Below are 7,043 nucleotides of genomic sequence, written 5' to 3' on the forward strand. Positions count from 1 at the left end.
GGTAATAATTAAAGGAAGATCTCCATCGAGACAGAGAGACTTTTAAAACTGAAGAAAGATAAGGAATACTTCTATAAACAAGTTATCGATGCTTTTGTTCAGAAGGAGCGGCACATGGACATCATTTATAAGTAAAGATAAGACCATAATAACGTTTTTTTTTAATTAAATGTGCTTTTTTTGTGTGCTGTACAGTTTGTATGTGTAAAGTTATAAGTTAAGTTAAAGTACCAATGATTGTCACACACACTAGGTGTGGTGAAATGTGTCCTCTGCATTTGACCCATCCCCTTTATCACCCCCTGGGAGGTGAGGGGAGCAGTGAGCAGCAGCGGCGCCGCGCCCGGGAATAATTTTTGGTGATTTAATCCCCAATTCCAACCCTTGATGCTGAGTGCCAAGCAGGGAAGAATGCTGGTATGAGCTTTTAAACATAACCCGTTAACTGCTGCCAATCAAATGGTGAATAAGATACTCTTTAGGGTTCATATGTTTGTAAATCTGACTGTGATGAAGTCAGTGCCTCACCAGCCATGAACCTCACCGCATGTCACTGGTAAGAAGCTACTTAACCAACAGGAAGCAATATGTAAAGATAGGAGAACAAACGTCTACAGAGCTGAAAATATTTTGTGGCGTACCTCAAGGATCAATACTGGGACCAAAAATGTTCAATCTTTATACAAAACGACATTTGTAAAGTTACAAAAGACTTAAAGTTAGTATTATTTGCAGATGATATGACTGCGTTTTGTTCAGGACAGAAAACACAGCAGCTAACATAAATAATAAAATAGGAAATTAACAAATAAAAAAGATGGTTTGACAAAAACAGACTATCTTTGAATCTCAGTAAAACTAAAATATTGCTATTCAGTAACAGTAAAAGGGAAAGTCAAACACAAATAGACAGAGTAGATATTGAAAGGGTAAAAGAAAACACATTTTTGGGTGCAATAACAGATGATAAAATTAACTGGAAACCTCATGTAAAAAATATACAACATAAGGTGGCTAGAAACACGTCACTAATGAATAAAGCAAAATATGTTCTGGACCAAAAATCCCTCCATATTCTCTACTGCTCGCTAGTGATACAATATCTGAGTTATTGTGCAGAAATATGGAGAAACAAATAAAAATTTGTGCTTCATTTATCAACAATGTTACAAAAAAGATACATAAGGTTGGACAGAGAGAACGTACAAACTCTTTATTCATTGAATCAAAAATATTGAAATTCAACGACTTGGTGCATTTGCAAACAGTTAAAATTATGTACAAAGCAAACTATATAACCTTCTACCCAAGAATGTACAACAATTATTTTCAACAAAAGAGGAGAAATATAACCTTAGAGGAAAATCTTATTTAAAACATTTGTATGCACGTACAACACTTAAGACCTTTAGCATATCCGTATGCGGAATTAAATTATGGAATGTATTAAGCAAGGAAATCAAACAAAGCACCAATATGATTCAGTTTAAGAGTCTGTTCAAACGGCAAGTGTTCACAAAGTACAAAGAAGAAGAATTATGATATACATCTTGAACTTTAAAAAAAAAAAAAAAAAAGTTTATTTATGTATTTACAATTTGTTTATGTACTTATTGTATATTCATGTTTTTATTTATTCACTATTCTGTTACAAACAGAGAACACAGAAATGGGATAAAACTGCTATTATATGAAAAGGGTTGGGATGAAATAAGATCTGTTTCTTCTACTCCTTTTTGGACGTGCTTTGATGAAACAACTGGAAATATGTGAGTCATTACATTGTAATTGTTTTGTATGCCCGTTCGAAATAAACTAAAACTGAACTGAACTGAAATCTTTCCGCAGGTTCTGACTTGACGGTTCAGGTTCTCGACGGTGCTCCTGATTTGTACGATTAATTTGGTTTGAGTAATTTTTTCTTTTTTTCCCATCCAAACGCAACCAAAGCCCCTCTTCTTTAAAGTTAGAGTTATTAAAACGGTCGCTGCAAATGACACTCCTCTCGTTTGGTCCGTCCCATTTTGCACAAGTCATTTTGAGAGGTCCTTACTTTCTTCATAATTCCATCCATCCATTTTCTACCGCTCGTCCCTTTCGGCCAATCTTTTGAAAATGTATGCAGACTGACCTTCTTTAGTTGTATTGCTACAACCTGCAACAATGCATGTGGCAGGCATATTCGTTAATTATTTCAAAATTTGAAGGAGTGAAGATTATTCTAAACTCAAGGAGAGCACTGGTGCTGAAAAACACAACATCCCATCAGTCTGCATCCTAGTGAGACCAGACATTTATTTTTTTATTTGAAATGTTTAGCAATAGTGCTCCATACATGATAACCCTCCAATTCTATACTGTATATTATCACGTTATTATAAATGTGCCTATTAAAACATTACATACATACTTACAGCATCTGTATAAAACGCTGAATGTTTTTTTTTTTTTTTACTGTTCTTAACGTGCTTTATAGGCGGAATATATTGTATCCTCATTACCTACATTGTTAGCTACCTTTTATTAGCAGTTTTTTACTATTTAGAATGCATTGAAAAGGGAAGGTGTGTGTTCTCGTCTTACATAAGGATTGTGGATGATAGGCACAATTCCATAATAGGCAAAATTAAAAATAAAATAAAAAGTTCTCCTATACAAGACAAACATATTCCTAGACCTTTCCTGCTCTGCCGCTAATGAAAGAACAAGGTATTATTTTAATTCCTTCAGGAAATGTATCCGGTGTAAACATTACGCTAAATCAACGAGAAATAGCCAAAAGTTATTTAAATTATACAATTTTGTTCCCACGTATTCGTATTGGTTTAACACATGCATTTAATCAAATTTAAATTTGAGTCAAATAGTATGAAAATTACTTATTAGCCTTGCACATATTATTTATTTACTTGTTTATATTTTTAGTTGGTCAACATTTATTTTTTACATTTAAAGAGAGAACACAGTCGACCAAGTCCAAATTCCTTGTATGTTGAACATACTTGGCTAATAAAGCTGATTCTGATTAGTAAAAAAAAAAAAAAAAAAGACAAAATATTCTTCATGATAGAGATAAATTTGTCCTTTTTCCATTTTATTTTTTTACAGTGAGTTTGCCACCCTAATCATCGCTTTAGTTGTCCATTTATTTGTACAGTTAGTGCGTACGTTTATGTGAGACAACGTTTGTAAACCTATTCTGCAGTATTTCTTAAATGAATGTTTCACATGCTGATGTTTCCATTTGCCACAAGCAAAAAAAGTTGTCTCTTGTATTTCACTGATAATGCAAAACCTACAGTATGTGGACAGACAAGCATAAGGCACAATAATGACCTTCAGTCAAATTATGGTAACACATCCCCATATCATAGACTTAGACAAACTTTATTGATCCACAAGGGAAATTGTTCCACACAGTAGCTCAGTTACAAAGGATGGAATGGATAGGGGCGGTATAGCTCGGTTGGTAGAGTGGCCGTGCCAGCAACTTGAGGGTTCCAGGTTCGATCCCCGCTTCCGCCATACGAGTCACTGCCGTTGTGTCCTTGGGCAAGACACTTTACCCACCTGCTCCCAGTGCCACCCACACTGGTTTCAATGTAACTTAGATATTGGGTTTCACTGTGTAAAAGCGCTTTGAGTCACTAGAGAAAAGCGCTATATAAATATAATTCAATTCAAAATTCAATAAGGATGGAAAGGATAATGCACACAAGGTCACCAAAAGAGGGCGAAAACAAAATGTATTAAGTAGACTAAAAATGTACCATAGTAGCATTATAAAATATAACATATGTAATATTTACATATTATATATACAGTATATACTATATATTGATATATCATATTATTATATTGTATTATATTTTTATATAATATATACAATATATAACAAATCCCAATTACCATGTACAATATTACAGTATATGTAACAGGGCAGCATAAAATAAAGAGTAGATCCAGCAGAAAATATACATTATAAACAAAGGTAGCTAACCTAGAAGCGGTCAGGTAATAGACATATTTTGCTGTATGGCGAGTGATTATACAGCTGGATGGAGTGCAGAATGAAGGAGTTCTTGAATCGAACACTGTGGGAACGAAGCTGAAGGACCCTGTTGGAGTATGAGCTCCGCTGTCCCTCAATTGTCTGGGGTAGTGGGTGGGCAGGATTGTCCATGATGGCGAGCAGTTTGTCCATTGTCCTCCTGTCCCTCACTGACACAAACGTCTCCAACTGCATGCCAATAGTTTGTCAATCTGGTTTAAGTGTCATGTCTGTGTGATCATGTTTTGTTTCATTCATGTTCGGTTTTGTTTTTGGACCTTTTGTTTTGTTTTGTCACCATAGCAACCCATTAGTCTTCACCTGTCACGTCACGCACCTGTTTCACGTTTTGAGTCACGCACCTGTTTTCGTTAATCATGTCTGTGTTATTTAAGCTTTTCATTTTCTGTTGTTCGTCCTGGTGACATCCCCGTATTCATACTCCTGTCACACTCTGTCCACCTCTGCGCACTTCATGTCCATGCCAAGTAAGTTTTGTTTATTATTGCCACAGTTAGTGTTTTTTGTTGTTCATAGTTTTTTGCCCCCGTGCAAGTCTTTTGTTTTCGTTAGTCAAGTTTGAACATCCGCCTTGAGCGCGCCTTTTGTTCCTTTGAGTGTTATTATTAAATATGTATTTACCTTCACGCCACATCTGGTCCAATTCACTTGCACCTCGGGAGAACAAACCAAGCCATAGTTCAAGTCTTGACATTAAGTTCTTTTTGCTGGTGCTGCTCTCCCAACAAACCACTGCAAAGTACAGAGCACTGGCCACAACAGGCTGAAAAAAGATCTTCAACAGCTTGCTGCACACATTAAAGGACTTAAGCTTCCTCAGGAAAGAGTCTGCTCATGCCCTTCTTGTATGCAGCTTTGCTGTTGTACTTCCAGTCCAATGTGCTGTTCAAGTGGACTCTCAGGTACTTGTACTGCCGCACTACTGCCACCTCCCGGTTGTATGCAGCTTTGCTGTTGTACTTCCAGTCCAATGTGCTGTTCAAGTGGACTCCCAGGTACTTGTACTGCCGCACTACTGCCACCTCCCGGCCCTGGATGTTGATGGGCTCCACAGGGGTCATTTTCTTCTTGAAGTTGATGACCAGCTCCTTGGTCTTGTCCACATTAAGGAGCAGATGGTTCACTTGAGACCACTCCACAAAGTCAGCGATCAGTGTCCTGTACTCCAATTCCTGTACCTCTCCGATACACCTAACCACAGCAGTTATCAGGGTAGTTCTGCAGGTGGCAGGACTTGGACCTATACTGGAAGTCTGGGGTGTACAGGGTGAACAGGAAAGGAGACAGGACAGTCCCCTGTGGAGCACCTACACCACTGACCACAGTATCCGACAAGGAGCTCCCCAGTTGTACAAACTGGGGCCTATCAGACAAGTAATCAGTGATCCAGGAGACAATGGATGAACTGACACCCATCCTGAGCAACTTGTCACTCATCACAATTGGCTGGATGGTGTTAAAGACACTGGAAAAAATCAAAGAACATGATCCTTACAGTGCCCCTCCCACCATCCAGGTGAGACTGAGCATGATGCAGCAGGTAGATAACAGCATCATCAACTCCAACATGGGGCTGATACGCAAATTGTAGAGGGTCCAGGGAAGGAGCCACTAGGGGTCTCAGCTGAGCCAGCACAAGTCTCTCAAGGACCTTCATGACATGAGACGTCAGGGCAACCGGTTTGAAGTCATTCAAGCCCGATGGGATGGGCTTCTCGGGCACCGGCACTATGCGGGATGTTTTCCATAGCGCTGGTTTCCTTTCTAACTTCAGACTCAGGCTGAAGATGAAGTGCAGGATCTCAGTCAGCTGAGCAGCACAAGTCTTCAGGACCCAGGGGTTGACTCATACCCCTTTAATGAACAAACCATTAATAACTCAGCCAAGAACATGTCTGTTTTTCTTCAAACTTGTTTATAAGGACTACCAGTGCAAACTGAATAGAAAACTTTAGTCATTACATTCATTTTTACATTGTACTCAATGCATTCACAGTCACAAAACAACTACATATATTAGGGATGGAATGGTTCACAAAATCCACAGTTCGGATCTGATCACTGTTTAGTGGTCACAGTTTTCAGTTCGGTTCGGTGTACATGTTAATGTTTTTAACACCCAGGAATACCATAGATTCCAAAGACCCATCATAACCAGGTTTCTGTTAAATCAATTGTGTCATGTATAGTTACATACAACCTGATGCCGTTTGATACATAATTAAAGCTGGATCAGACACATGCACAAATATAAAGAAAAATAGTCACTGTCACCAAAATAGAGTGCAACAATTTAGAACTGGCTAAAATATACATCATAAGCTGCATACATCAGTTGTCTGTTGTTTTATGCTGCTGCCCGTCTCCAACTTCTACTCTGTCACAGCCTCTGTCAGTGCTACAGAGAGATGCTCTCATGAAGAGCTTTTCATTTGTTACTCAGAGCGAGGGGGACCATGGAAGGGGGTGGGTGGGTGTAAGGATTGGTGTAATTCGGCCTGTCGCCATCACGTCTCCACCTCGTCGCTGCCACCACAGCCTGGGGGGGCAATAATTTACAGACTGTGGTGACGTAGGCCGGCTTCGTCGCATGAAGAAGCCTACAACTTTTGGTTGTGTTTTCCGCTCCATTTGCTGAATGGCGATATACGATATATATCTCGATATTTTTTCCGTAAAGTAAAAACAAAACAGTCCTAGTTACCTAAGATACTAAAATAATGACTAACAAAGTCAAATGAATGATTTACTGTAAGTAAGCGTTTGCAATAAGCGTTTGAAAAAACGAGTTAAAATTGGGGCCACATGCTGACATATGCTCAACTCATCATGCTTCATTTATTACAGCATTTGGGAAGCCTGTAGTTGATTTTTATTATGTAAATGTTATATTTTTATCAACATGTGATAGCATTGCCATTCAAAACTAGGTTGCTACATTACTAATGATTAATGTAACTATAGCTGAAAA

Source organism: Nerophis lumbriciformis, linkage group LG04, assembly GCF_033978685.3.
Source record: "Nerophis lumbriciformis linkage group LG04, RoL_Nlum_v2.1, whole genome shotgun sequence".
Lineage (NCBI taxonomy): Eukaryota > Metazoa > Chordata > Actinopteri > Syngnathiformes > Syngnathidae > Nerophis > Nerophis lumbriciformis.